This window comes from Mus caroli, unplaced genomic scaffold, assembly GCF_978045245.1.
Source record: "Mus caroli unplaced genomic scaffold, Mus_caroli_1 scaffold_4, whole genome shotgun sequence".
In the NCBI taxonomy this organism is placed as follows: Eukaryota; Metazoa; Chordata; class Mammalia; order Rodentia; family Muridae; genus Mus; species Mus caroli.
This window is the reverse complement of record NW_028227259.1, coordinates 117725934-117739307: the sequence shown is the minus strand read 5'-3', so window position 1 is coordinate 117739307 and position 13374 is coordinate 117725934.

Here is a 13374-nt window from a genome sequence, read left to right as displayed (position 1 = left end):
TCACCAAGCTGCCCTCTTCACCCCCAAGCCTTGAGTACCAGCTTTGCTGACCATGTGCCCAGCCAGGGTCGAGCAGAATCCTGGCTGAAGAAGAGGCAGGTCTTAGCAAAACCCATTTTAGGGCAGAGGCAAGATACTCCTACATCTTCACTATTGGCCTGGATGTGGGTCTAGGGGGTGTCTCTGGATGTGGAAAGTAATGACAAGGACTGTAACAAACTCTCAATCTGTCTGTCTGAGATGAAGATGCCTTTTGAAAAAAATTAAAAGATCTTTTAGAAGCAAATCGATCCGTGGTGTGTCTCCAGGAGTGACCTTCCCTCCGTGTCCCTGAAGAGAGCAGATGTGGGGCTTTGCAGACAGCAGGGAAACCCCTCCCCATCTCTGCATCTGGTGCTGTTTTACCTATGTTCTATGCACACACTCCCAAAGTCACCCTCCCACTGGGCATGGCAGCTCACTTATAATCCTGGGATCAAAATATTGAAGCAGTGAGAGTTGGGAATTGGAAGGTAGCCAGGGCTACAGAATGAGATCTCACTTCAAACACTACAGCCCAAACCAAGCAAACAAGCCACCCCTCAGCCTAGAGGCGCCACCATTTCCTCTGAGGCTGCCATTCCATTCAGATCACAGGTGAGATCTCAATTTTTCTGTACGCATGGCCACCAAGATCCCTTTGCTTATCCATGCCTTTAGTAGTCTCCTGTCTGTCCCCTGTTGGGAGGAGAACTCCATCAGGGCAGGGATGTGTGTATCTAACTTGCCCCGCACCCCCAGAACCCCTAGAGGAGCTCAGCTTGGAAACGCTGCTGCCCACATTCTGCCATCACTGAATAAGCCTCGGTCACCTATTGTTGAAACCTCAAAACACCCCAGTTCCAAAGACTTCCCCTTTGCATTACATGTGGAAAGGGCAGGGTCCTCCTGCTTCTACAGGTGTGGAAACCAAGGCCCAGATCATGTAGGTAATGGAGGAGCTATGGTTTTTCCTGAAGCCGTTAGGAACCCCGAAGGGGAGTATTGGAGGTTTTCATTAATGGCTTCTGCCTCCCTGGGCCTTCTTTCCTGGTTAGCTGATTTACTGCGCCTCGACCACAGACTTCCTGTGCTTATCCTTCTGCTCCGAAGTGGACATCGGGTCTGTGCTAGCCACGGATGGTCCTCACACAGGCGGGAGGATCCCCGACGCCCTGAAGCTCTGCAGCCCAGATGCGCTGGGAGAGACAGACCCAAGGCTTCTCTGTGTCCTGGTTTCCACCACACAGATGCTTGGCTTCTTACAGCAAGCATCTGGATAACAGAGCGGAGCGAGTTTCTGGTTTGATTCCAGATGTTGGGCTGTGGAGCATGGAGGCAGGAAACAGGGACTGGAGGCCTAAGTGCTTGGCCGATAGTATCCGATGGCTCTTGGTCAGTAGCAGGTGTTTACAACTCAAGGCTCTGGTCAGGTACCAATGCCTCTCTGGGGAGGATTTACTAGGGATGGGTTTCCAGGTATGGTGAGACATGGTCAGAGACAACAACACATCAGCATACAACCTAAGTCACCCTACTTAGACGCCTCCTCTTTATGGATAAGGAAGAGGACACCGGCAGCCATTCAGACACCGTCCATTGGTTTGCATTGAGTGCTTGTTAGGCTCTGGGGACTCAGCAGAAGGCAGCAATCCTATTTTGATGAGTCGGTTATACCAAATCGTGTGCTGGCTGCAGTGGTGTGGGAATCCTAGCCATACTGTGTACTGGCTGCAATGGTGTGGGAATCCTAGCCATGCTGTGTGCTGGCTGTAGCAGTGTGGAAATCCTAGCTTTGGGGAACCAAGCTATGGCTTTCCCCTCTCAGTACACATTCTGTTTCCTGTTAAATGAGCCAGGTCCCAAGGCTGAGTGGGGAGAAAGGCTTGTTGGTGGAGAGATAAGACTCCATTCTGGGATGGGAGCGGAATAGAGACTGAATCTGGAATGCAACTCCCGCCCTCCCACCAGCAACTCCCTTCCAGCCCCAAATTCTCAGACTAGGGACAGGTCTGACCCAATGGCTCCTCTCTCCTCAACCCTTGTGAATGACCACTAGAGGGGAGGCAGGAACTGAAGTAGTGATGGAGAACAAGGGAAGTGAGCTATCTGGTCCCTTCCCACTCTCACCACAGGGACCACCAGCTTCCCAGCCAGCTGGAATTCAAACCACTGTTTTCTGTGAGCTAGAGGGATGGCTCAGTACCTAAGAGTACTCCTGACTCTTGCCAAGGACCCAGGGCCAATTCGAGACATGCACATGGTGGGTCACAACTGTCCTTAACTCTAGTTTTGATGAATCCTGTGGAGGGTTGGGCGAAGGCCCTGGTGTACCGAGAAGGAACCAGGAATATACTTGGCAGAGTTGGTTATGGCCGAGGGCCAGAGACTGGAGGGGGTTGTGGCTCCTGATCCACTATGTGGGTCTATAATGTTCTTGAGATACCTGGTTCCCCTTGTGCAACACTGTTGGATTAGCTTCCTGCTGACTTCATCCTAGTGTTTGATAGTTTCCGATGACTCTGTCCCATTTCTCCCCTGGAAATACTGTACAAGGCTCTGTACTTGTTAATAAACTTGCTTGCGGGAGCCATCAGCTTGTATGAGACTTCTTGGTCTGAGACGTTCCTGACTTTATCCCCTCATCTCCTGGTTACTCCCCGACCCCCATTCAGGACCCGCCTCATCACTAAAGGGTGACCCGCTGCTCTCTTTTGACCTTCACGGGCACCAGACACACATGGGGTGCACAGACATCTGTGAGCAAAATACTCATGCACATAACATTTTTTTTAAAAGGTCACTGGTTTCTTTTCAAACAGTGGCCCTGTTATAAATCTCATGCCATTTCCCTCGATTCTTTCAGAGTGTAAACAGATCTCTTCAAACAGTTTGTTCGATAACAAATGTCACCTATACAGAGGATTTTATGGTCAGTCTGGTCAAGCCCTCCCTGCATCCTCTGTACTCAACTGGCCCCACAATCCATCAGTCCCGAGATGAGCCATGCCAGCTGCACCTTCTTTCAATGGCTCAGCCATTTCCTTGTGTTTTTGGCTGCCACAGATGTGTGAGCATTAGCTGTGAGCAAATCCCTGACAAGGAACTTTAAGGAGGGAGGGGTTATTTTGATTCAGTTCCAGAGTGTCACCCACCCATGGCATGGAGTCACACTGCTTTCTAGCCAAGAAGCACAGAGCAGTGGATGCTAGTTGTATTCATTAGCGTTTTACTGCTGTGAACAGACACCATGACCAAGACAACTCTTATAAGGACAACGTTTAATTGGGGCTGGCTTACAGGTTCTGAGGATCAGTCCATTATCATCATGACCGCATCCAGGCAGGAATGGTATAGGAGGAGCTGAGACTTCTACATCTTCAACTGAAGGCTGCTAGGAAAAGACTGGCTTCCAGGAAGCTAGGAGGAGGGTCTTAAAGCTCACCTGCACAGTGACATACCTACTCCAACAGGGCTACACTCACTCCAACAAGGCCAACACCTCCCAATAGTGAAGCTCCCTGGACCAAGCATATTCAGTCCACCACACTGGTGCTCAGCCCAGCTCCACTCCTCCTTTCTATGAAGCCCATAGGGTGGGTCTCCTTCTTCAGTTAATATTCCCTGGACAGCACCTCAGAGATGAACCACTCTGTCTCCAAACTGATTCTCGATTCTTTCCAGTTGATTAACAACCAATGATTAACCATTGCACACCCCTCACGTAAGCTTGAGAAGCAGACAAAGAGAATATTAGTAATTTTTTTTTCCATATTTTGGTTTCTCAAGACATGGTTCTCTGTGTGTGTCCCTGGCTATCCTAGAACTTGCTCTGTAGACCAGGCTGGCCTCGAACTCAGAGATTCACCTGTCCCTGCCTCCTGCGTGCTGGGACTAAAGGCGTGCGCCACGACTGCCCAGCTGATCTTAAAGAGGAAGGTAGATGACATGAGTAAATGTCCTGATAACCTCTCTCTAGTTAGCATCTGTCTTTGGGGAAACTGAGGTAAGTTCCAGCCTTACTTCTCTTCTCTTGATGACTGTAGATGTAATGTGACAGGCTGTCCCATGCTCTTGGCACTGTAACTCCCCACCACGATGGATGGTACTGTCAAACTGTGAGCCAGAATGAACCCCGTTCTTAAGGTGCTTTTGTTGAGCATTTCATCATAGCAATGAGATGAATGATAGCCCTCTAATATACCCAGACTATCGAACTTCATGACCCCGATCTGGAAGAATCCAGGGATGGGCTTTTCCAGGCAGCTCAGTCGTAGAAAGAACACTTGCCTCGCAGCCTTGAGTCCCTGGTTTTCATCCCCAGCACCATAAAATAGATGAATAAAAACACAAGTTGCGAAATCCTCCTTCAGAACAGCAGCATGTGTTAGATTTCAAACATAGCGTACCCCTTCTAAGTGTGAGCTTCTGGCTCCCAGCTGTTTGGTGGGGGAGGGGGGAGTTAGGGGGGACAGGGAGTTGTCTAGGGTGGACTCGCTTTTGAGGGTTACTGCTTCTGGTGCCTGTCACACAGTCTCTACTTCCTGGCCCATTGTGATTAGAATAACCCCACTGTACAGGCCTTTGTAATGGTCTCACCTCTCCTTCCTGCTTTGATGGGCTGGTTCCTCAGATTGTGAGCCGGAATCAATCTTCTTCAGTCTTAGTTTGCTTCTATCGGGTACTGTGATCACAGAGATGCTACAGTAACAAATATACCAGGTGCAGGTCCCACCTAACACTCACAGAGATGCTACACTAACAAATACACCAGGTGCAGGTCTCACTTAACACCCATAGCCGGGATGAGACTGAATGTGATCTACACACGGGACATAAACCTGTCAACCACGGCCCTAGGACAACTCTTCTATCAGCGTTTCACAGAGGATAGAACCAGCCAGAGAAAGGAGACAGGCTGAGATTCACTTTCACTTACTGCCAACTGTGGATGGCAGAGAGAACCTTCTCCCTGGAGGGTCCCTGTGCCGCTAGCCAGGGCTTCTGTGTTCAGTCACACTCGATCGATTTCCTGCTATTTACAGGGAACTCCACAGATTTCTAGGAACCTGAGGATGGGTGGGTGGTTGACAGAGATCGATGGAAAGGGTGGAGCTGTGTGAGCGCCTGTGTTTTTTTTTTTTTTTTTTTTTTTCTTCTTCTAATGTTCATGTAATGGGCTCCAGCCACTGCTCCCAAGTTCCTTGTCTTCTGGTTGAGGCTTGTCTGGAATTAGGAACCCATCCCCTGGGCCTTTGGCCTCAGGAGAAAGATACCCTGGATGGGTGGGGGTGGAGCCGGCAGTGGGCGTGGCCACTGGCCAGCTTTTCTCCGTGCTGTTTCTTAGAATACACCGAGTCTCTCGCGTCTCACTTGAGGGTTCAGTGATGAACGGAGGCAATGGGCCCAGCTTTGAGGAGAGAGTTAGTCTCATGCCCAAGCGACATAGACCAGGCCACGGTGAGATCACTGGCCTCACTCTGGCCTCGGCCTTCTGGGGTGGGATGGCGGCTTTGAAAGCATTGAGGTTATCTGGGTGTAGCCAGATACACTCACATGGTGTATATGGATACACTACGTGCAGAATACTCTTGTTGCAGCTCCTCAGACCATGGGAGGCAGGATTTGACAGGCATGGGGACCAGAGCTGATTCATTGCTCTCCTTTCCATTCAGACACTCCAAGGTTTCAGGCAGAGGATCGAATTCCCCCTCCAGTCCTGACCTGACCAGGCTTATGCTCCTCACTGAGCCTCGGTGTTCCTGACTACAGAGCAGGCAGTCGCCATGGCTGCCTGGTGGAACCACTGACATCATAAAGAAACACCGTGGGGCTGTGGATTTGACCGGGAAGGCAGAGTGCTTGCCTGGCATGCACAAAGCCCTGGGTTCCACACCTAGCCCAAACAAACCGGGTGTAGCCATTCAGACAAGCCTGCAATCCTAGAATTTTGGAAATGGCTGCAGGAGGATGAGGAGTTTAGGGTCATCCTTGGCTACATAGTGAGCCAGCATAGGCTATGTGAAGCCATGTCACAAAAACAAAACCCAAGCAGAACAAAATCTTACTCTGCCAGAGACCCATGGCAGGCTGGTTCCCTTTGGTGTCCTCTTCATGTTCCCCTTGTCCTCGGAACCCTGCCCTCTCTAGCCTGGATCTGTTCCACTCCACTAGAGCCAGCTTCCAGTAGTTGCCTTTAATTGGACTTATCAGAACAGGATTGCTGTAGCCTTTTGCTTTGGGAGCTGTAGAGACCTCTGGGTACTTTGCATTTTTTTAACAGACAAAAATAAAGAACACAAACAAGCACAAACAAGACCATTTTAATTGAATTAAGAGGAGGCACAGCTTGTGGACTTTAAACCACCGAGGAACAGCAGAAGAAAAGGCTCATGGGAATTTCAGCCTTTCTGCGAGCACCCTACAGGCTCCAAGTGCCAGCTTCCTGAGGAGCTACTTACAGGCTGTTTGTTCCCTCAGAGTCTTGGAGGGATCTGAGCTCTTTCCCTACAACTCCTTTCCCCAGTTGCACCATCTTGTGTCACTTGATAAATGGCTCGACCAATGGCTTTGGGCTCAGACTTTAAAGGTCTATGTCCTGGCCCCGCCTCCTTCCTGTTGTCAAGAATCTTGATCTAATCCCTGGGCGGCAGTGTCCTCTCTGGAGGTGGGAGGTGACTTCGACTTCCACCCTATAGGTTTAGTGTGGGAACACCTGTTAGCAGTCTAAGCTCCACCCCACAGTTACCTGGCAACAGCCAGCTATGCTCCACCCCACAGTTACCTGGCCAGGTAGGTCTGACCAGTGGCTATAAAAGGGGCTGCTTGCTCCCTTCTCTCTCTCTTGCTCACTTGATCTCTTGCTTCTCTCTTGCTCTTGCTCTTGCTCTTGCTCTTGCTCTTGCTCTTGCTCTTGCTCTTGCTCTTGCTCTTGCTCTTGCTCTTGCTCTTGCTCTTGCTCTGGCTCTGGCTCTTGCTCTTCCCTTCCCTATTCACTTCCCCCTCTCTCCACGTGCTCATGGCCATGGCCTGGCCTCTACTCTTACTCTTTCTCTTTCTCTCTCTCTCTCTGCCTTTCTCTGTCTCTACTACCCTCTTAACTACCCTGCCCATGCCCTAAATAAACTCTATTCTGTACAGTCTGTGGCTGGTCTCTCAGAGGGAAGGGATGCCTCAGCATGGTCCTGCTGAGACAACCCCTTCCCCCATGCCTGACTACACCCCCATAAAACATATCCCCTCCTCTTTTAATCTTTTTATAAACACACCAATACCTGCTGGCAAATCGCCCTCAATTTGATAGGTAGCCATGGCCTTAGGACAGTGGCAGGAGGGTGGATGGCAAACATTAGCTGGAGTGAAGGGGCTGAGCCCAACAGGTGTGATTTACACTCTCATACATGGGGTCAACAGCCCATCCTCCAGCGTGAAGGACCAGGGATGGGTTCTCAAAGTTGATGAGAGGAGAAAGACCCACAGACCCAAATCATCATGGCCAAATTAATTAAAGCAAGCTTTGTTGTTCATGCACAGTGGCTGCCTCCCCCTAAGGCAGGGTTTGAGAGGTCCACACTGGATGTGAGGAAGCTGTGGCTCATCGTGTGCTGCTCATCCAAGTGTGAGTGAGCCCACGGGACAGGACGCACACTTGGTTTTTATTCTAAGGCAGGTGAATGCTGTGTGTGTCTTTACCCATTGGCAGAGGCCCAACCTCGGTCCTTCCCAATTGACTGGTCTTAGAATCTGTGCACATAAAACGGAGGGGCAGGGGAGAGGTCAGACACTATGATCTGAGCGTGGAGCCAGTAGGTAAACAAAGATTTTGCTGGTGGGGATTGAAATATCTGCATAAAAGTCTTACAAGGTGGGAGAAGATAAAAAAGATTTGAATATTCCTCATCATAAACACAGGTTTTATGGCATTTGATCGAAAAGACTCATACTTAATGTCTCCTGCAATGCTTACTGCCTGTGGTGATGTAGGGTCGGGCCGATGGAGACAACCAGCCTAGTTCTGGGGCCAAAGAAACAGCAGACTACAGCCCTGAGCACAATGCCTTTCCATTTTAAATTCCCACGAGCACGTGGTTATGATTATTGTAATTTAAGCATTATAGTTGGGGGACTCTAAGTGCTTTGCCTGTGGTTTTCATGAAACAATTACACCAGATAGCACTGGGGAGTATTTCTGTCCCCATCCCATCTAACACATGTCTGCTGCTTGGCATGGCAGCTGTCAGTCTCTTCCTCCCTAGGCCTCAGGTTGCTAGAACATGACATGGGAGGATGGAGCGATTATTTGAATGTGTAATGGCTCCTGTGTCAGTAAGCCTTTCTCTTGCTATGAAGAGACAAAGAGATCAAGGCAACTCTTATAAGGCAAACATTTACTGGCTTACGGTTTCAGAGGTTCAGTTCATTATCATCACGGCAGGAAGCACGAAGGCATGCAGGCAGACATGGTGCTGGAGGAGCTGAGAGTTCTACATTTTTATCCGAAGGCAGCAGAAGGAAATTGTGCTACTCTGGACACAGCTTGAGCATAGGAGACCTCAAAGCACCCCCCCCCCCATAGTGACATGCTTCAACAAGACCACACCTCCTCCAACAAGGCCACACCTCCTCCAACAAGGCCACACCTACTCCAACAAGGCCACACCCACACCATCAAGGCCACACCCACTCCAATAGGGCCATGCCCACACCAATAAGGCCATACCTACTCCAACAGGGCCACACACCCACACCAACAAGGCCACACCTACTCCAACAAAGCCACACCTACTCCAAGAAGGCCACACCTCCTGATAGTGCTACTCCCTATGGCCAAGCAGTCACACCCATTGGTCGATGGAGGTCAAACAGGTCCAAACCAGGCTCAGACGTTTAAACTCTTGGCTACCAGAGGCACTGTTTGGTGATGTCATAGAACCTTCAGATGGAGCCTAGCAGGAGAATATGGGTCACCAGGGGCAGGCTGATGGACTATGACTTGAAGTTTATAGCCTGGCCCAGCTTTCTGTCCTGTGTGAGGAGGTGAGGACCAGATGCACACTCCTGATACACAAAGCCATCTGTCACTGCACCTTGCTCATCATGATGGATGGCATCCCCTCAAATCATGAGCCTTCTTTAAAAAACAGATGTATTTATTTTATTTATATATGTGAGTACCAGAAGATGGGCATCAGATCCCATTACAGATGGTTGTGAGCCACCATGTAGTTGCTGGGAATTGAACTCAGGACCTCTGGAAGAGCAGTCAGTGCTCTTAACCGCTGAGCCATCTCTCCAGCCCTCAAATAACAATCCTTAGGTGACCTCTGTCAACTGCCTCTGGTCGGAGAGATGCTGAAGTGGTCCAGAGGTTTGCAAACTCTTGCTATGGAGCCACTGGCTGCTTAGGTAAATGAGGTTTGATGGGTGTGTGGATAATGCCATCAGCTGCTTCTCTTCTGCACAGCTCAGTGGGGCAGCTGGGACAGATTTGTCTGCAAAGCATGAGTAATTTCTTTGCCTGCTCTTCCCTGAGCAAGGCAATCATGCACTTTAAATGTATGAGTGTATGAGTGTATGAGTGTATGAGTGTAGGAGTGTAGGAGTGTAGGAGTGTATGAGTACTTTGCCTAGAACATATACCATGCACATGCAATGTCTGCAGAGGCCAGAAGAGAGCCTCAGATCCACTGGAATTGGAGTTAGAGATGGTTGTGAGCTACCACACGGATGGTGGGAAACAAACCCAGATCCTCAGCAGTAAGGAGGAGTGCTCTTAACCACTATGCCACATCCTGCAAGCTCTGGCTCATTTTTAATGGTCGACATGAAGGATCCATTGCTTGCTGTGGTGGTTTGAATATGCTTGGCCCAGGGAGTGGCACTATTTGGAGGTATGGCCTTGTTGGAGTGGGTGTGGCCTTGTTGGAGGAGGTGTGGCCTTGTTGGAGGGGTGTGGCTTTGCTGGAGGGGGTGTGGCTTTGTTGGAGGAAGTAAATCACTGTGAGCTTAGACTTTAAGGCCCTTGTCCTAGCTGCCTGGAAGACAATCTCCTGTCTGCCTTCAGCTGAAGATGTAGCTATTTCTGCACTGTGCCTGCCTGGATGCTCCCATGTTTCTGCCTTGATGATAATGGACTGAACCTCTGAACCTGTAAGGCAGCCCCAAGTAAATGTTGCCTTTAGAGGAGTTGCCTCTTTCTTTCTTTCTTTCTTTCTTTCTTTCTTTCTTTCTTTCTTTCTTTTTGTTTTGCTTTGTTTTGTTTTTCGAGACAGGTTTTCTCTGTGTAGTCTTGGCTGTCCTGGAACTCACTCTGTACACCAGGCTGGCCTCGAACTCAGAAATCCACCTGCCTCTGCCTCCCAAATGCTGGGATTAAAGGCGTGCACCACCACACCCGGTTTAGGGACTAATCTTATACCAGCATTTGCAGGAGGACTTGAACAGCAGAGATACTGGGGAGGAGGCTTCTGTGTGCCTGGGTTTACAAGGACAGAGATGTCTGACAGACAAAACCAAGACACAACCTAACGCAGTAAAACCATCACAGTGAACGTCACTGCATTACAGTGATGTCAAAGGCAGTGGACAGGGTGGCTCTTGAGGACAAAGTGTGTTACCACCAATAGAGCACTTGCCCTGGGGATAGATGAAGAACACCCAGCTCATCCCTGAGAGAAACAAGGACCTGTCCCTTAGAGCACCAACTGCTCTTGCAGAGGACCTCAGTTCAGTTCCCAGCACTCATGTCTGGTGCTTTACAACTGCCTGTGAACAACAGAGTCCACACACATACCACGTCATACCACACACACATCATAGTGCACACACACACCACTAAAGCACACACACACAGCACATATAGCACACACACAGTACAGCACACATACACACCAAAGTACGCACACACCACACACACCGAAGCACACACACACACACACACACACCCCACAGCACACACATACCACACACCAAACATACACCACATTATAGCACACATGCACCATACACACCACACACACATACCACAGCACACACCATGCATGCCACACACACTCACTCAACATACCACACATATCATGCACACACCACATCATAGCACACATACACCATACACATATACACAAACTCACACATAGACACACACACCATACGCATACACACAGACTCACACAGACACATATACCACACACACACACACACACAGACACACACACATGTATACATACACTCTACACACACAGACCCTCACATGGCGGGGGAACCAAATGAAAGCAACTGAACAGAGCAATTTCTTTTTGTAAAGGAAGGGAGAGCCATGACCCACACCAGGCTATGCAAGTGCACAGGTAGGAGGCCCAATTTAATTTATGTGCACCCCATGGGCCTGTGCCATGGGTCGGAAGAGGGCATCCCATCCCCTGAGACTCAATTACAGATGGCTGTGAGCCATCAGGTGGGTGCTGGCAACTCAGTTTGGGTCCTCTGCAAGAGCAGGAAGTGCTCCTAACCACTGAGCCATCCTTCTAGCCCCCTGTGACTGACATTTTTAAAAACATGGGCACAAAGTGATAACAGAGCCCATTTTCTTTCCCCAGGACCCCAATTCACCCCCTTTCAAGCTTAGACTATTAGGCTTGCCCAGGATGTTAGAATCAGGTCAGTGGCTGAGGCGAGAGAAGTTGTAACACCTGAGGGCCTGGCTTCTCTTTGGGAATTAGCTAATAATTACAGAATCCATGCATTTAATTAGGCAGAAAACAGCCCCTGATAACAATAATTAGCATTTAAATGTCGCTCTTCAACATCAACTTGCATTAAAGGCGTGTTTATTAATTAAACGTTTTCCACAGCCCTGGGGTAGGAGGGGTAGGAAGGGGATGGGCAGGTTATCCCTCCAGGAGGTCAGGAAGTGGGTGTGGGTTTCCCTGGGTCAGGTTTCTGCAGCCTCAGTTCTTGTAGCTGAGAAAGGGGATGGCAATGTCGGTTTAGGGGAAATAGGTGTGGCAGGCTCAGCACCTCTCTGAGCCTTCGTCCTTTCCTGTATGGCTGTTTTGGCTTCTGTGACTCCAGGCCTATGAATGACCCCTTCTTTGTCTGTGAATACACCGAATCCTCAGGGGCTCACATAGTTCAACATCCTGGATTTACAAGAGACCTACTGAGCTCTAAGAGCCGGCAGGGCCCTGATTAGCTATGGTGTTTCTGAAACACCATATCTCATCTCCTGATGAGAGAGCACAGGCCAAAAGAGTTAAGGATGATGGGTGGACAGCTGGAAAGATGCAGGCTGGGTTCTCACAGGGCAGCAGATGGGGCCTGGATGAGAAATGTTCTCCTTAATCTCAGGCGTTTGCAGCCTAGGTCCCCAGTTTGTGGTGCTCTTTGGGGAGCCTTAGGTGGTGCAATCTTGCTGGAGGAGGTGGTCACAGGGTGGGGCAGGGGTGGGAAGGGTGTGCTTTTTTTTTTTTTTTTGTCAACTTGACACAAATCTAGACAAGATAGGAGCACAGAATCTTAATTGAGAAAATGTTTCCATAAGAAACAGCCGTCGGGCCTTTTCCCAGTTAGAGATTGATGGGGAGAGTCCCACCCATTGTGGGTGGGGCCAGCCCATTGTGGTGGAGCCATCCATGGGCAGGTGGTCCTAGGTTCTCTGAGGAAGCAAGCTGGGTAAGCCATAGGTTGCAGGCCAGTAAGCGGCACCCCTCCACCGTCTCTGCATCAGCTCCTGCTTCCAGGTTCCTGTCCTGCTTGGGTTCCTGTAGCTGCGAAGAACAGGGATACAGAAGTGTAAGTTGAATTGACCCTTTCCTTCCCTGGTTGCTTTTGGTCACAGCGTTTCGAACACATAACTAAGTAAGACTAAGACGGTGCCTTGTATTGTTTCCAGGGCGCTCTCCTGGTTGCACGCACGGCTTGTGGGTGAGGTTGTGAGCTCTTAGCTTCCTGCCTCCGGCTGCCATGATTCCCTATAGCACTGGACTATCACCCCTCTGGAAACTTAAGCCCAAATAAGCTCACCTGTGCTCTCCTGGGCTTGGGGTTCTATCGTAGCAACAGAAAAAGTAACCAAGTCGGGGCTGGGGAGCCAGTGTTGGAAGGGTGCACTGGGCGGAGGGAGCTTGCACAGCGCCATCTTGTCTTCCAACCCTCCAGCTAGCCGGTGGTAAACATGGGTGTTTGATAGCTCAGGTAACGCCTGTTCCTCCAGCCTACCCTGGTCCTATGCAGTACTCGCTAAGGCAACAAATCCAAGTCTTAAATTCTGTGTTGACACCGAGATTCAGAGGTATTCAGGTCAACTAAAATGACTAAAAGTCCTGCTAGATGTGTTCTGACCGTTTTCTGACCGAGCTC